The sequence below is a fragment of the Adiantum capillus-veneris genome, chromosome 1, assembly GCF_014529385.1.
Source record: "Adiantum capillus-veneris isolate H3 chromosome 1, ASM1452938v2, whole genome shotgun sequence".
Lineage (NCBI taxonomy): Eukaryota > Viridiplantae > Streptophyta > Polypodiopsida > Polypodiales > Pteridaceae > Adiantum > Adiantum capillus-veneris.
Window position 1 is genome coordinate 167,816,284 of NC_140931.1, and position 18,831 is coordinate 167,835,114.

The 18,831-nt window shown below is 41.2% G+C and overlaps 1 pseudogene; it reads right to left on the bottom strand.

Moving 5' to 3' along the window:
* Nucleotides 1–18,065, bottom strand: part of LOC147465981 (uncharacterized) — a 55,076-nt pseudogene extending 37,011 nt beyond the window's left edge.
* Nucleotides 18,066–18,831: the final 766 nt, after the last annotated feature.

Below are 18,831 nucleotides of genomic sequence, written 5' to 3' on the forward strand. Positions count from 1 at the left end.
GGGTAAGTGGGATAGGGATCTATTATCTTGGTTGAGAAGGACTTAGCTCGAGGTACACCGTTGGGAACTATAGTCTTAATAGTGGAGTCTCTCAGGGATTTCCTTTGGCTTAACCATTATTGAGCTACTAGCAAGCTCAACAAGAACTATAACCAACTGAGCAATGTTAGACCCTCTCCACTAGTCTTTGTAATCAACAGTGTCTAAACCACGGGTGTGGTTTCTTGAGAATTGACTTTCAAAGGTAAAGAAGGGTAACAACTAAGGTTTTTTAGGGTACCAAAGCACAAAGGTGCTAATGAGATGATGTCCCCATGTTTGTTAATTATCTTGTTACTAGGTTGCAATAAGCTATGGGAAACCTTGCTTTGCAAGCCGAAGTTACTCAACAACTTCGTGCTTATGGGATTTCCCTTCCTCTCCAAGAGGAGAGAGAGCTTAGGAGGCCTCTTGATGATACCCCAGAAGAAGACTCTCTCCCATAAGAGAGGAGGAATCCAAAGAACGAGAAAGAAGCGACTCCCTAAGTTCCTCTAAAGATGTGGCTCCACGAAGATGGCGGTCTAGATGATCGCCAACTCCTCCCAAGAGGAAACGGTCAACCCACATTCCTCCTCTTCGTCACTCCGAAAGGGAAGAGAGGAAACAAAGGAAGAAAAGGACAAGAAAGAGGTCACCCTCTTCTTCTTCTTCTTCTTCTTCTTCTTCACCTTCCTCCTCTTTTAACAAAAGCAATAGCTAATCTCCTAGAGAATACAAAAGGGGAGGACATCGCAAATCTTACCCTGCATGGTGAAGGTCCTTAAAGCTCAAGAAGTTCAAAGAGGGAGGAAAGAGTATTTCTTTCCTCACCTATGATGGCACCTTTGGTGCTACTGACAAAATATTGGCCTTCATCAAACAATTTGATGCGGCCTTTGGAGACGAGGGCTTCACGGAGTCCTCCAAGCTACATCATGTAGCTATGCACTTCCAAAAATCTACTCGTTAATCGTGGGCTAGCCTTGGTGGCAACGAAAAAGCCCCAAAGACATGAAAAACTCTACAACTTTCCATCATGAAGCAATTCCTTGCAAGTGATGCAAAGGACAAAGTGCTTACTAAATGACAGATTTTGAAGCTTCTCCCCCATGAGTCTATCCACAAATATGTGGACAAGTTTTGGGATTTACATCTCAAGGTTATTGTCTTTCAGAAAAATAGATTTCGCCGAGCAAAAGCAACAATTATGTGTGGGATTACCTGAAAGAATGGCCAAGTATGTGAACTCCCAATGGCTTAGTTCTATCATGGAAGTAATCCACCACTCTGTGGTTGCTTCACGCATCAATTTCCAACAAGGGGCTAAAAGGAATGCCAAGCCCATGGAAAACAAATATCAAAATGAAGCAAAGGGGAAGAACAATGCCCAAAACTCTTCCCAAGACAATTCCAACAACAATCATTCCAAGGAGAAGGGAGTTTACAAAGGTAAAATTAAACTCTCTTCTGAAGAGCTAGAACCTTTGTGTAAGGACGACAAATGCTTCAAGTGTGGGGAGCAAGGACATGCCAAGCCTCCATTACTTCCTTGATTTGGAAGTTGAGGCTTCATGTCCAAAGCTACATTGACAAAGAAAACTTTTTTATCTCTCCTCTCCAACATGAGGATGTTATCCTAGGGGCACCATGGTTCAATCACATGGCTTCCCCTATGAAGTTCCCTTGAAGGAGAATTTATTTCAATTACTGGAAAAAAGCCATGTATATAGATGCTAATGAGTCATGGAATACTATCCCTGGTAAATACGCTTGCTTTTGATAAGTCCATGAAAAGCTCTACTTCTGCGTATATGATTTTTGTTTGAGAATATGTAAATGATTCCAATGTTTCACAAGTAGCAATAAAGGGAATCAAGAGGAATTAGAGTTGTCTAATTTCCTAAAATGGATTCCAAGATGTTTTCATTGATACCATCCCTAATGAGCTACCTCCAAAATGAGGAAATGATGACTATGCAATAGAGCTTCTACCAAGAAGCTCACCGCCTAATAAATCTCTTTATCGAGTTTCACAAGCTCAACAAGAGGAGATCGTGAGGAAGCGCATGAATTGGTGGAAAAAGGGACGGTGAGGCCTAGCTCCTCTCCATTCTATTCACCGGTACTTTTGGTGCAAAAGAAAGATGGCACATATCACATGTGGGTCGACTATAGAGCACTAAATAGGATCACTATTAACAAAAAAAAGATTTCCCGCGTGCCGCGGGTAGAAGATCAATTTGATAAGTTACAAGGTTTGGCCTGACAAATGCTCCAAACGCATTCAAACTCATGATGGCCAAAAAATCTTCAAGCCACTCAAATTCTCTTGAGGAGTACAAGCAACACCTCCAGGTAATCTTTCAAGTTGTGAGTGAGAATAAGCTTTTCATTAATCAAAAGAAACGTGAATTTTTCCTACAAGAGATTCAAACTTTAGGTCGCATTATCTCTAAAGATGGCACCCGTATGGATCCAACAAAATTAGAAGTAATAAAAGGATGGCCTAATCCAAGGAATCTAAAGGAGCTACGAAGCTTTATAGGTATGTGTCAGAAACTTAGGTTAGCAAGTGGCGGATACTTCTACTTCGTTGAGATTTTCCCAACCTTAGAGATACCTAGGGAAGCAACTAATCAGAATGGAAATACTAATTTTTTAGACGAATTTGAAGGAGGGGGGAACCTAGATTCAATTTATTTTCTAGTTAGATCATATGGACAAAATAGAGTCATTTTTTTTGTCTTAGCGCAATGCTACTTCTTCATTTTGTCTATGTTTACCTAGTTTCATTCTCCGAACATACATAAAAGCCATTTTTGTGAACCTATAGATCATTTTTTCTTCAGGCGGCACGCGGGTGCTACATATTTCATTCTAGAATTGCGTTGGCGTGCCGTAGTGGAATGTTAGGGGGGGGGAGAGAGAGAGAGAGAGAGAGAGAGAGAGAGAGAGAGAGAGAGAGAGAGAGAGAGAGAGAGAGAGAGAGAGAGAGAGAGAGAGAGAGAGAGAATTATCATCCGCGGAGGTCAGATATGACCCATGGGACTGTAATCAAAACATTACATAAGGGTTCTTCTAAACGAGAGGATCATGAGATCTTAGTTAAGGACTGAGGGTCCAAAGAGGTGTCAAAACGAAAAGCTAAAATGAAAACTAAGAATGGGAAGGTGAGGAGGGAGCTGGGTTGGGAGTTCGAAACTCCTGAATAATGGCTTTACCTCCTCGATAGACTGCCCATTTCCCTGATGTGCGTGCTTCTCGCATCTTATGGAGTTTTGCCTTCTTTTGTTTGAGTTGGGTGGGTGTGAGATCTTGTGCAAACCAAAATTTTAGTATCCTTGAGAAGCTCTGATTGCTCAAGGAGATTGATTCGATCTGCCTTGGTCTTGAAAGTAAAGATTGCATGGTTGGTGCGATGCTCATGTGCAAGAGAGGTGATTGTTGCTAGATCCCATTGTACCAAGTGGGTTATTGCTTTGTTACGGGCAAAACACTCGTGAAACTTGAGATCCCCCTCCCCTTTCCAGTCATTTGGGAGCCCACCAATGTGAACATTGAGGGCGATGTCCTCTTGTCTTTGTCGTTCGTGTAGTGTGGATGCCACTTTCGCGTGGTCTTTGACCTTGCAAAAGATTACCTCCTGCACTTGAGATTTGACCTCCTTTTTTATTGAGCTTGATCTCCATCTATTCTTTCTTGCAGTTTTCCATTGCAGCAAGCCGGGCCTCGATGGCAGCAAGTCTTTGCTTCAGCTCCTCATCATTCTCCTTGCAAAGTTTTTTGACTTCATTTTGAAGGCCGACGATCTTGTCTTGCTTCGGGGTTGTCACTACAACCCTTGCAAAGGTCAACTTGCCACGGGATGAAGCTCGAGTGGCCATGGCTATTGCTCAGAAGACCCAAGGATGGGATGTCAGTAGTCTTTGTGTGGGAAAGGCCGCTTAATAGTTAGATTGTAAGTGAGTAATGTTGGAGGTCGGGGAAATTTAACTCAAAGGGGAGTGAGTCAGTGACAAGGACGAGCACAAGAAAGAGCTCATGGCGAGAACGGGTATGCAGACTGACTGTTGAGAGAGAGGAGCTCCTGGTGAGAACGTGTGTGCAGACCGACTGTTCAGAGAGAGGAGCCCGTGACGAGAGGAAATGATGCCGAGATGTAGGGACGTGGTAGGGAGAGCACCTGTAATTCTTGCACTGGCACTGGCAGGTGCAGAGTGGCGCTGGCTCGAGCTGGCCCCCCCCCCACAGGGCAGCCCCTCGCCGAGGGGGTGGTCGACAAAACAGAAGATGAGAGAGAGAGAGAGAGAGAGAGAGAGAGAGAGAGAGAGAGAGAGAGAGAGAGAGAGAGAGAGAGAGAGAGAGAGAGAGAGAGAGAGAGAGAGAGAGAGAGAGAGAGAGAGAGAGAGAGAGAGAGAGAGAGAGAGAGAGAGAGAGGCCATTTTAGATTTGTTATCGACACTTGAGTGCTGCATATCTCATTCTTAAAGTGCCTTCACACACCGTAGTGCAATATTAGGTTCATGTTTCATTGAGAGAGAGAGGGGGGGGGGGGGGAGAGAGAGAGAGAGAGAGAGAGAGAGAGAGAGAGAGAGAGAGAGAGAGAGAGAGAGAGAGAGAGAGAGAGAGAGAGAGAGAGAGAGAGAGAGAGAGAGAGAGAGAGAGAGAGAGAGACCATTTTATATTTGTTATCGGCACTTGAGTGCTGCATATCTCATTCTTAAAGTGCCTTCACACACCGTAGTGCAATATTAGGTTCATGTTTCATTGAGAGAGAGAGAGAGAGAGAGAGAGAGAGAGAGAGAGAGAGAGAGAGAGAGAGAGAGAGAGAGAGAGAGAGAGAGAGAGAGAGAGAGAGAGAGAGAGAGAGAGAGAGAGAGAGAGAGTATAGTCTTTCAGGGCAATAGCAAGAACAAAGGTGACTGCTAAGAAGGCTGGCAAAGGTCTAAGTTAGCTGCTAAAGTAGAGGGTAGGTCAGCCAACAAGAAGAAGAGACCTAGAAAGACTTAAGATTTGAAGGCTCCAAGGATGAAGAGGATACAAAGAAGCCTTAATCTATTCAAGGAGATAAGGAAGGCTTAGAAATGCATTGAGCTTATTGTACCAAAGCTTCCGTTTCAGAGACTGGTCAGGTCAATATGTGAAGAGGTATGCTTTGGCAAAATGAGGTGGAAGCATGTTGCACTGTTGGCACTTCAAGAGGCAGCATAAGATTTTTTGCTTGAGTATTTTAATGATATAACTATTGTTGGAGAACATGCACATAGGATAATCAATATGGGCAAGGTGAAACCTTGAAGAGACTAAGATGGAGATATGATAAACTGCTTGTACCCAACAAATTTATAGACAAGAAAATGTTGGACATTTTGCTTATACCTCCATCAAGGCCCCAGTTAGAGCTGAAGGTTGTGGAGGTCACCCATGATGTCAATACTAGGGCCAGAGTTGAGTAGGAAAATTGGCATGTAGAGGAGAGCAAGAAACTAAAAGAGAAAGAAAAGATAACAGTTGGTTTTAAAGAACATATTAAAATAGTGACATATGAAATCGATTTGGGGAATAATGAAATTTTATCATCAATGAAAGATGGATTGATAGCAGATGGTTCAAGGAGACTTGCAATTGATTCTATTGATATGAATATATTGTAGGATTCAAATGCTCAAATAACATATTCAATTGTCTATATATGCCCAGAGTAAGACACGATCACTAGCTTTAGCATAATTAGTTTCAAACTTTAGGTCAGAGAATAACTTCCATTAACTGTAACTTTAGGTCAAAGAATAACTTCCATTAACTGTTTTATAATTGCATCAATATCCAGCTTCCTAAACAAAGTCAACCAAAAATATGTATCTTGGATCATCAACTATCTGTCCTTCTCAGAATGAAAAACACCCCTCAAGGCACGTTAAAGAGTGGTTTGTTCACTGTCCCGATGCTGCAAGTCACAACAATAATTTTTGATACGAGAGTAACCACCACTGCATTGAGCTTGACAAGCCAATTGTCTGGACTCTATCAATTCGAGGAACCTATCCAGAATTAAAACTGTGAGTATTCAGATTTTGACTTTGGTTTGATGTGGGATAAGGTTTGCATGCAGTGATTGTTTTGATTTGATACCAAATTTGTATGTTTACAACTGCATAAAAAGACTATTGCATACATATGGCAAGATGTGTGGAAATTACAAGATGTACAAGGTGGCCATAAAAGAAGTCATAGTGCCAAATCAAAAGAATGTCAACTCGTGTGGATGGAGATGCCTCCTACATGTTGACTTCTTTTGAAATCGAGTATGAACATACATTTGCTATAGTAGATTTTGGTAGTGAGAATAACTATGTTGTTATTCTAGGAAGGCCATTCGTGCGTCAGTTAAAGATTTTCTAGACTACTGGGGTTATGGTTATATCTACTTGTCCCACATAAAGACCACTACATGCATCAACTTAAGTGACCACATCTATAGAGATGTACGGAGAACACCCATACAGGATTTTGACTCTCCAACTGTTACATAGTCTGAAGTACCTACATGGTTAAACTCTAAAGCTCGCCAATGGATGTGTGGAGCTTCATACTTTGATAGTTCTATACTACAAAGCTTCTTTGCACTAGATCCATTTATGTCAAAGGTAGGCATTTTGCAAAGCATTACAATAACATGGTGATTGTTGCAATAAAAAATTAATCTCAATTCCTTTTTTCTTTTGCAAAGTGCATTGGAGAAGTACAAAATATTGTATTTGGATTGATACCATGCCACTCTTATCCAGCATTTTCTTTCTATTTCAGATCATGTATGGATGCAAAAGATACCCTGTTGGATAACCATATTGTCATAGATAACAATGATCGCGAGGGGGAAACAAGCCAACGGACCTCCACGAGTCCTCAAATTTTTTATGATCATTTAAGAAGGGATAGGAGGAAGAGGAGGTGATAGACCAGTCACAGGGAAGGACTGAGGAGAAGAGTGATCATGCAAAGGGAGCAGTTGACAGGGAAGCGATGCATGATGAGGAGTAGGGCAATGTGAGCATCGAGGAGATAAATCAAGCAAAGGGAGGGGTTGAGGAATAAATTCATATTGAAACTCCCTATGCAAAGGGAGGGATTGAGAAGGAAGAAGATCATACAAAGGGAGGGGCTTAGGAAGAAAATCATTTTGAAACTCCCAACCCTCAAGTAGATCCCTCCACCATTCCATCGGTAGAGCTTGAGCATCATCAACAATCAACAATGTCTGAGCCTCAAACAGAGCATACCAAAGTAGAAGCCAATTCATCTGCTATGGACCACTCTACAATGGAGACACAAGAGTCTAGGACAACAAAAGCACAAGGGAGTGAGGATAAAAGACTCAAGGATATCGACATTGGACAGGACAACCTCCACACCAGCTAGACCCAGTATGGATCTTTGCCAGACATTGACATGATTGTCCTTGTGAAAACCAATGTAAAAGAATATGAAAGTCATCCTATTGTCTAGCTACTTATTTGGTTTACAAAATGTTTGCAGAGACTAATTATTTTGGACATCAATGGATTGTTGCTATTTTAAGAGCCGTATGGTTCAAATCCAAGAACTCTCAACATGTGCAACTTCAAATAGGCGGTTGCAAAGTCATTGTATGGCCAGGCACCAAGGAATTTTTGCAATTTCTTGTTCCAAGGTTTTGGGTTGTGATATTGTCTTCTATGCAGCATAAAAACCTTAGTGTCCTCATAGCTGTAGTTTGCAACATAGCCAAAATTGAGCATTGGCAATATAATTTTTTGTATTGCCAAATGTAGTGTGTTGTCATTGATAACATCCTACAAAAAGGGATGTAAACCTTTATCACAAACCTTTTTCTCAAATCCATGTCCCATTTGATGTTGTGACAACACTTTGTTGATAGATGACACACCACATAAATAAGGGTTTGTTTAATCCATCAAACACAACTCTCTCCCCTCCCTTGTTTTAAGGGCATGAGCATGACTTCTACCTAGAGGACATTTTGATCCCATATCTGCAAAAATTGTATTATAGCCCAGTGACTATTTTTTAATTTGTACTTACAAATACTCTTCAAAATGTTAACTATGTATGCTAATATGATTCTTTTTACCTTTCAAGGTGGTGCCAATGATGATAATGATGTGTGTGTGTGTGTGTGTGTGTGTGTGAGAGAGAGAGAGAGAGAGAGAGAGAGAGAGAGAGAGAGAGAGAGAAAGAGAGAGAGGAATTGAAGAATGATTGAAGGCCAACAAATTCTACATATATTGTATATAAAGAAATGACACATACTTTCAAAGAGAGAGAGAGAGAGAGAGAGAGAGAGAGAGAGAGAGAGAGAGAGAGATTCATCTTTTTGTTGAAATAAAGATACATCCAAATGGTCAGATTCATCTCGTTATTGAAATAGAATATTTCAATTGAAATAAATATTACAATGGAATTAATCAATATAAGTTACAACCCAATAAAATTCATCCACGTTACATTGTCACAATTTGAACTCGGTCACCTAGCTCTCTACAGACAATCTCTTTTTCCCTTGATTGCATTACTTTGTGTCCACCTAGTAAGAAATAGAACCCTGAGGGCTCATTGTTCATTGTCTCCTTCACTATGTCAGTTGAAGAAGGTTGCAGTTCTCCCTTATTGTGATCATTGTCACAAGGTTGAGCTCTTTGTCCACCACCTCCACATCTTTGATAGCGTTGTTCTCCAATCTTGCTGACTCTTGATCAATAAGCACAAATTGAAGTGTTTGTATTAGAAAGAGATGAGAAGTGATTGTGTGCCGATCATGTACTTGGAAAACAAAGTGTCAAGAGCATTTTCACAATGTATGCCATACCCCTCTTTAACATACCACCCTCCATTAAGAAGTTTTTCACAGAAGCAAGAATCTGGAGATTTACATACTAGCATAGTCTTCGCAACATGTATGTGGCGGGTGTGAAAAAGTTTTACAAATAAACTTATAAGAAATAAATTAGCAATCTTCACCAATTTGGTGGGTACAAATCTTTGGAGGAACCTCTGCACATCCCTAAACATCTTGCCAATCCACAAAGTTCCAATTGGTAGGGAGAGGGACCTTAACCAATATACCTTTTTTATTTGTTTGGTTGGGCTATAGAAGTGGTCGTAGAAGAAAATTCCCTCATTTGCAAGGCTTTTGCTAGATCTTCTAGCATACTCTAAAACACCAATGTTAGTGTGGATTATAGATATGAGCCCTACAATACACTCCATTGGCTCCCATTCCTCGTACAAAGAAGGGTAGACATCTTCAAGTGCAATAGCCAAAAGTAAGACACCACTCAGTCTAACAGTTGAATAGAATCGAAAACTCCACTATTTCCATTGAATAGAAATTTGGACAAAAGTGACTTATCTACCAGTTTGGGGCTAACCCTCCCCCTTCTTGAATACAGTTCTCCCTCTTAATACAGTTCTACCTCTTTGGAAAAAAAAGGTAAGAGATCAAAAAGGTCTACAAGGAAGACCAAAAAAAGGAAGTCTAGGAAAGCACTTACAGTTGCATTGTGGGTGATGTACCATTGAGACATTGACACCATTTGCAATCACATCAGAGTAAGTGTAGACATGCTGAACTAAAACCTGTCTTCTTGACGACCTCTACTTTGAAATCTAGCACTCGTGCTTTCCATGCAAAATGACATAGATTTGATGTGGAGGATATTTTCCTTCTTCTTGGCTGCATGAGAACCCAAGACCCTTTGCATATTGTCCGCTCATGCCATTGTCTATTTGTAGTAATGGAGTTTGAGATGAAAATAGAGTAGATGTTGTTGCTTGGCCTCCTTGGTAGACTAATGGTGAGGTTAGCTGGGGAGAGAGTATAGCAACCCCTAGAGCTTTCAGGACAGGAAGAAGAAGCCATGGTTCTATGTGAGTGGAAGAAGAAAGAGAACTTGCTTGTAATGGAGGGAGGATCAGTTTTGAAGGCTTCCTTAATGGAGGAATAACTTCTCGTGGTGGGAGTATGATAGGTTTTTGTAATTGCCTTTCAATACATTTACAGCTATTAGAGTCCATTTGCAGTGGGTCCACATATGGATACCGCCAACCCCGAAAAAACAAGATGTTACCTCACATAGAATTTTAAATTCTTCTCATTTTGGAATGTTTTTTTCCTATTTCTTGATTTATTTTAGCTATTTTCTACATTATGTTGCCTTGCTTCTCATTGGACGTGCTTCCTTTTCTCTCTCTTCAATATGGCCTTCTAAAAGACCTCAAAAATCTCCTAATGGTACAGATGTTAGCTACTCGACAAATGTTATTTCAATCTTTGACTACACAAGATTTGAAAGCCAGTGATGTAGAGCTTAACCATTTTCTTGAGGGAATGATGCCACTTGTTTAGAATAGGGGATTCAAAGGAATTGTATCAAATGAGAAAGTTAAACAGGGGCAGGTTGTTGGTGATGAATATGACAATATATTTTTGCTACAGAAGCGGTGTGTTTTATCATTCTTTCATGGAAGTCATTTTCCTAGTCAGGGTGGACCCAAGGATAAATGTTATGTGTTCAAAATTTCCACAAAAGGGCTTACTTCAGGAGTTGAACTTGTCAATTGAATGAGGCAAGGAGGGATAGGAGATTTGAGAAGTGCATGGCACTTTGATCACACTCACCGGATTGAAGGATGGGCCCTTACTCACGTGGGAACAATAGGTTGCTATGGGAAATTTAAGCCTTAAGACTATAATTGAAGATGAGAGCTGAGCCTCAATAAAGAAGGAGAAATTTTAGGCTAAGGATTAGGAAAGAAGGAGTATTTTTAGGAAATAGGTAGTATTTTTAGGAAGGCAAAGAAAGTAAGTCAAGATTAGAGCTTCTTTTCTTGGAAGCCAAGCTTCTCCTAAAATTTGCACCTCAAATTCGAGTATATAGGGTGTGTACCCGTAAATATATATATATACATACATACATAATTTTTATAGCCACGAACATGTGCGAAATTCTCTTCTTGCTTTTCGCTATTCTTATAGGATATATATTTGCGGTACGCATCCTATATGCTTTTTGTGCATATAGGATGCATACCCGTAAATATACATACATATATATATATATATATATATATATATGTGTGTGTGTGTGTGTGTGTGTGTGTGTGTGTGTGTGTGTGTGTGTATGTATGCTTTTTATAGGCATGAACGTACGCAAACTTATCTTCTAGCTTTTTGCTATTCTTAGCTTTTGATTTTGGCCTTGAGAGCTTATATAGAGGCCCCTCTTCCCTCACTTCAGGACACACATAGAAGTTCTCAGAAGCGGAAGCTCTATTGCCTTGATGCTGGAGGTATCTTCTCACCCTCAACCTCTCTCCCTCAAGCTCTCACCTTCAAACCATCTCCATCTCCAACTCCTCTACCGTTGTTGCGTTGTCCCTCCGATTTCTAGAGCTCTCTTTCCCTCTTCTCTTTTGCGACACGATGGCCCCAAAGCAAGTGACTTGAAGCTCCAAGGACGTTCCCATCATCCCACCTCCAAAGAATGGATAGGAACCAAAGTATGTCAAGAAATCTATGAAAAATCTGGCAAAATCTCCCCTGTAAATTAAGCAAATCCTCAAGTATAATCTCAATCATAAACCATGCCAAAAACTGGCAACAACAAAGTGGGAGGTAACTCGATCACTATACAATGCTCAAAAGCATGATCAATTGCATCAAAACTCATGCTCACATATGCAGAAAACCAACTGCACAATCTGCAAACTTTGCAAGCATAAACTGGGACAAACTGCTCAATCGAGTAGTGTAAAGCGCATAACCATATACAGAAGTAGAGAGCAAACTAGCTCAAAAAGCATCCCACAAATTGCCTGCACAAATCTGCAAAAACCTGTGAAACTTGTGACTAGCAAAGTTTGTAGCCACACAAGCATACACTAATCTTCACTCCTACGAGAACACGAAACTGTGGCCAAACTCTCTACAATGTAGGAATCAAACTGCAAAACCTCGATATGTCGAGATTGTTGACAGGCTGCTGCAAAAAATTCAGCACTTAGAATTTTAAAATTTTGATATGACCATCACGTTTGAAATGCCTCAAAACCCCACGGTAGACTCCTGGATCACATATATTTGAGCCCGGGTGTGAGAGATATGCAAAAAACATCCATTTTTGGCCCAAAAACGCATCATAAACTTGTTGTTGTTGTAGCTACTGTAATTCTGATCAGAATTTCAAAAAATGGACATTGCCATCGCATTCAAAATGTGCCAAAATCCCAACCTAGACTCTTGGATCATATCCATCTGACTCCGTGTGGTAGAGATATGCAAAAAGCACTGTTTCGAGAACCAAAAACAGCAAAAACAACAAAAACGAGTTGCAACACTTCTTGCTCTTGCTCTTTCTCTGCAAAATTTAGCAAGGGCTTGGTACAAAAGCTCTATACAAGCTGAATATATATTCCTAAGCTGAGCTCTAATGCCGTCGAGTTGTATCCACCTTCGCCGAGCTCAAGTCGCCTCTCCGGGAAGCCGTTGCGCGTGTCGTTTGCCGCGTAGCTCTGATACCACTTGTGAGTGCACGTGTGCGCAAATGCATGTGTGCATGGTGTAGTATATGCAGGAAAAGGGAGAAGCACGAGACCAGTGTGGATGGAGCAACCTCTGTAAGTGACACAGTGAGTGCGGTGCTCCTTATTCTTATGTATAGAAAGAATAAGGAAGTGTGTCTACACAGTGGGCGGGCGGCCGGGGACACCGGACCTCCGGCCTCGCACAAAGGCTTAGTGCCTTTACCCCAACATACTATGTACTTGTATTCCCTTCCAAATGCTTTATCAACCTTGAAGGTGCCTCCAATTGCTTAAGTGCTTTCATAAGTATGTTAGTCAATTATAGTTTGTTGTACTTTCAAGTGCTTCTAAGTCTTTGAGTGCTTCTCCAAGTGGACCCAGATGCTTGTTAGTGCATTATAGTACTTTACCAATCTTTATGGTTTCTGATAGGTATTTTTAAAGCTTGTTTGTGCATTAAAGTGCTTGCCCCTGCTCTATGGTGCTTGAGAGATGTTTGTAGGTGTTTGCATATGTCTCTCAGGGCTTGTAAGTGCTTTTGAGTGCCTCCAAGTGCTTTAAGTATACTCGTATTTCAGAGTGCTTCTGAGTGCTTTCCACATCTGTCAAGTTCATAGTGCTTATAAATGCTTTTAAGTGCTCTCAAGTGCTCTCAAGTGCTTCCAAAGGCTTGCTTCAGAATACTTATGAGAGCTTTCAAGAGGTCATAAGTGATCCCAGGTGCTTCATAGTGCTTGTATGTGCTCATGGGTGATTTTGAGTTGGTCAAGTTCTTCAAAGTGATTCCAAGTGCTTCAAAATTCTTTAGACTGCTTCCACGTGCTTTGTGGTGCACTCCAAGTGTGCTTCCAAGTGATTCTAATTACTTTCAAGTGCCTGTGAAGGACTCTATGTGCCTCTAAGTGCCTTTGAGAGATTGTAAGTGCTTTCAAGTGGCTCAGAGTGCTTTAAGTATATTCGTATTTCAGAATGCTTCTTAGTGCTTTTCACATAAGTCAAGTGCTTCAAAATTCTTATAAATGCTTATGAGTGCTCTCAAGTGCTTCCAAAGGCATGCTTCAGAATACTAATGAGTGCTTTCAAGAGGTCATGAGTGATCCCAGGTGCTTCAGAGTGTTTGTCTATGCTCATGGATGATTCTGAGTCGATCAAGTGCTTACAAGTGCTTTAGACTGCTTCCACGTGCTTTGTAGTGCAATTCAAGTGCTTTCTAGTGCTTCCAAGTGATTCTTATTTCTTCCAAGTGCTTGTGAGTGACTCTATGTGCTTCTAAGTGCCTTTGAGTGCTTGTAAGTGACTCTATGTGCTCTCTAGGTGCTTTAGAAAGACTCTAAGTGATTTAGAGTGCTTCTATGAGTGATATTTGAAGTGCTCTAAAGTGCTTCCGATTATTCCCATGTTCCTTCAAGTGTTGTCAATTAGTTTTATGTGCTTGTGATTGACTTCGTGTGCTTTGACGCACTTCTAAGTGCTTTCAATTACTTCCAAAATCATGTCAGAGGTACCCAGATGTGTCTTACCATGTTTGCAGAGAGACTTCTACATGCGGTTCCAGGAGGCTTATCCTAACATAGAGATCTCCCTCAGATGCTTTGAGGGTCTAAAGCCATACTTTGTATACAAGCTGAAGGACCGCAATACTTGTTGTTGTGATTACCATGTTCAGCTTGTCTACCTTAAGGAAGCCTTTAATCAAATGCGCCAGGGAAGATTTGGGCTACATGGAAAGTCATGCTTTTGTAGGTGCCTTGTTTGCATCCTCCATGGTGAAACAACATAGTGTATAGCATCAAGTGCCACATTTCCAAATTTAACAGACCTATGGGAGTTTGTATTGTGCCCAAAGCCCATTGACTGTGCTTATTACAGTAGAAAATGTCTTTTGAGAACATGCCAACATTGTGTCATTGAAAGGCTCTCACTATGTCCAAGTGAACACAGTGATGGCATCTCTTTGATGACTGTGAAGCTTTTTGAGGAGGTTTTTATACAAGAAGTGGACAAGACAGATACAAGAAAATCTTGAAAAGACCACGTAGTTTGCCAGATCAGTCCGATGAGTTTTATTTCCTTGCTTCAAAGCAAATTGGGAAACTTTATCAAGCACAACTACAAGTACGGATGGCAAGCTCAGCATTTCAAGGAGTGTTTGGATAACTTCCTGACAACGTAGTGGTGTCTATAGTGGATTTTGAAAAGAACTACTCCTTTGATGGGTGTTGCATAGTGTTTCAACTATGGTCGCATTCCTCAATGCAACCCTTCGGAAACAAGAACCACAGACTATCAAGAAAGTCAATCGTTTATTCTAGGAGGTCAAGCTTGGTGATGTAGAAAGAGACACGGAGTGGGATTGCATGAAAATCAAAGGGTCTCAATCTTTTCATTGTGTCAATGGCTATAGCCAAGTAAATATGTACGGGCTAAGGTGCAGACTATTGTCTTGCTTTTGCCATGCGTGCATGAAAGGTCAATGGAGGAGATGCACAAACAAAGACCATGTGGAGGGGTGGGAGTACTTATAGGTTGGCCACCATGATGACCTCATTGATGCTTTGATGGTAGGGTAGAACTTTGCAGTGGTTGCAGAGGAGCCAGGTGCAGACTTCTACATCCTCAAGTGCACTAACAAAAAGTGCTTGACTAAGAGTTGTGAAAAGGATGAATGGCACAACCATATTAAGAACAAATTATTTGTTGTTGAGGGACTATTTTATGACAAGGTAAATGGGTGAGACGATACCTATGTGCTTTTGGACAACAAGCCCACTGCTCTTAACTACTCCCACCTAGTGCGATGCATTAGGTTCCCAATGTGCCCAATGGAAGGGGAGCCTAATGATGAACTGTCAAACTGATGTATTTGAAAAAATCTATAATAGCATGCCCCTAAAGGAGAACTTGTAACCTCAATCTATGTGATTAGTTTTTGGCTCTCTAGTAAACCACTAAACCACTTGTTAGAGACTTTCCACCACTTCAGATCCACTTGAAAAGGCACTAGCTAGCACTTGTTAAAGACTTTCCATCACTTAAGAGTCTTTTGACAAGCACTGGGCTAGCACTTGTTAGGGACTTTCCAGCACTTAAAATCCACTAAGCTAGCACTTGTTAGGGACTCTCCAACTCTTTCTAGCACTTTAGATCCACTTGACAGGCACTGGGCTAGCACTTGTTAGGGACTTTCCAGCACTTTCTAGCACTTAGGATCCACTTGGTACTAGCTAGCACTTGTTAGAGACTTTCCACCACTTTCCAACACTTTATATCCACTTGACAGACATTGGGCTAGCACTTGTTAGGGACTTTCTACCACTTTCCAACACTTAAGAGTATTTTGAAGGGCACTGGCTAGCACTTGTTAGGGACTTTCTACCACTCTCCATCACTTTAGATCCACTTGACATGCATTGGGCTAGCACTTGTTGTTAGGGACTTTCTACCACTTTTCAGCACTTAAGAGTCTTTTGACAGGCACTGGGCTAGCACTTGTTAGGGACTTTCCACCACTTTCCAGCACTTTAGATCCAGTTGACATGCACTGGGCTAACACTTGTTAGGGATTTTCCACAACTTTCTAGCTCTTTAGATCCACTTGACAGAAACAAGGCTAGCACTTGTTAGGGACTTTCCACCACTTTACAACACTTAATATCCACTTAATAGGCACTAGAAAAGCACTTGTTAGGGACTTTCTACCAATTTCTATCACTTTAGATCACTTTACAGGCATTGGGCTAGCACTTGTGTGGGTACTGTCAACCACTATCTAGCACTTAAGATCCATTTTATAGGCATTGGGCTAGCTTTGTTGGGTACTTTCAACCACTTTATAGGCATTGGGCTAGCACGTGTTGGGCACTTAAGACTCCAACAAAAATTCAAGAACCATAGACCACAACATCCATCTCAACAGAGAGAGAGAAAAGATGATAACCATCCACATATGAAGTAGATTGGTCTTGGAGGGTTATCAAACTTCCAACCACCAACATGGCAAGCACCCTGATGAGTGGCAGCCACTTAGGCATCTTTTTCCCTAGTTTAGTCACTTGTCATTAGCTTTTTCTAAGTTTCGGTGAGTGCGCAAGGTCCACAGAAACACCTCTACTACCTGACTCAATGCAAGTAGGAATACCTCTACATCATTCCGCACATAATAGTTGATGTTATCATCTCCAATTATTTTGCTAAAGTATGACATTGACACATCCAAGGGCATCCTATTTTTTTGGATTTCGTGCGCGTACGATAGCACATTGTTGAAGTCAACAATGACTGCTAAATCCTGGCTGCCAATGAAGCATCCGAAGCAAGTAAACACTTTGCGCTCAATTGCTCTACCTCATATGTGGATGGTTGGGGTTTAACCACGAGAATTTTAACTACATAACACATGAAATGGCCCAAACAATTGAAATAAAGACATTGCACAGAAATTGAGAAAAAACACTTATATATTATGTTGACGACTGACAAGACAATAGCATGGTAAAAATAGCTACAAAGCTGCAAGAAGATAAAGCTTCTTGCATGCTCGGGTTTTGGATGGGAGTGTGGTTTTTTTGGGGTCATGGGTCTGCCCATCCTCCACCTGCTTTTTTTCCTTTTATGCAGCTCCTCGACAACAAATTGGAGCGTTGCTTCCATTTCGGGCTCCAACGACACTTCTTCCTCAGATGGCACACCCTGATTCGCATTGCTTGGCTCTATAGTCTGAGCATGAATAGGCTCTTTAGTTTTCATGGGAGAACAAAGCCCAACAGCAGCATCCTTGCTCTTCCCAATATCAATACCTTGATTTGCAATAAAAAAGCATGTGAGAAGATCAAGTAGTAAATGATGATCATAATGATCTCTCTAACCATGGATCACAAATGTGCGGATAACATGTAGACAAAAAAGAAACCTAACCTTGGGTAGAACCCTCTAAGTCCTTGTACTTCCTCAGCATGGAATCCAGATAAAAGAGCTTGTCCACATCATGTGTGAATGATGTGGAAGTGCTTGGGTGACAACCTGGTCAACCACCACTCACTCACCTGGCACAATGCAGACATTCAATACACATACCAAAGTATCTTGGTTACTGTTTTATGAAATCACCAACTTACCTATGGGCTCCTGATACACATTCCCTTGTGCCCAACATTTTTCTATAGCAGGTATCTCACATTGTAGTCGGGTACAATGCATTTAAGCTCAGTCACACAAACAATAGAAAAACAGAAGGGATGGTACTTGTGGCCACATGATAGGTAATAAACCCCAAACGCATGTTGGCTTGATAGAACTTGGCCACATGCAACACAGCTCCCTCCAATTATCACAATATCCACACCCAACATAGTCTTGGGTGGTGGGGTAGGCACAGGTAGTGCCCTGCCCTCTCGCTTCACAAAGTTGCAGGCCTCCTTCATGAAAGAGGCATGCCTTTTAAGATCACAATGCACCCTCTCCATTGCGTGAACTGTACATCTTGTAATATATTTAGAAAGTTAGACAAGTCTAATTCTTCTTGATTCCTACCACTTTGTTTTGTTAAAACATTAGCATCATTTAGAGACTCTTTGACAAAAATAATGTACGAGGAAACCGAGATTTTCATTGACTTATCAAAAGCAGGTGAATTTACAAGTGTTATAATACGATCGAACTCATTAGCATCTACAGACATGCTCTTTTCCTTCTAGTGAAGTAGATTCTCCTTTCACGGAAATTCATGTTGGCAACCATGCGGTTGAACCATGGTGCCCCTAGGATAACATCCTCATGTTGGAGAGGAGAGATGAAAATATCTTCTTTGTCGATGTAGTTTTGGACACGAAGCCTCAACTTCCCAATCAAGGGAGTAATGGAGGCTTGTTGTCCCTTGAAAGCCCCATTGGTAGTTACAATATCTCCCATCTTGAAAGCTTGTATGCTCAGCTTTGTGGCCAACTCCGTTGATGTGAAGTTGTGAGTAGAGCCAGGCTCCCTCACCTTCCCCCAAGCATATGAAAGGGATGATCCTTTGCAATGAGCATCCTCTTTTGGAACTTTTGACCGTGGAATCTAGGAGTCTCATTGCATGCATTTCTTTGTGGGCAAGAACGATAGCCATGTCCTTGCTCCCCACACTTAAAGCATTTGTGATCTTTGTGGAAAGCCTCTAGCTCTTCAGGAGAGAGTTTGTTTTTATCTTTGTAAACTCCTTTCTCCTTGATCTTATTGTTGTTGTTGTTGTTG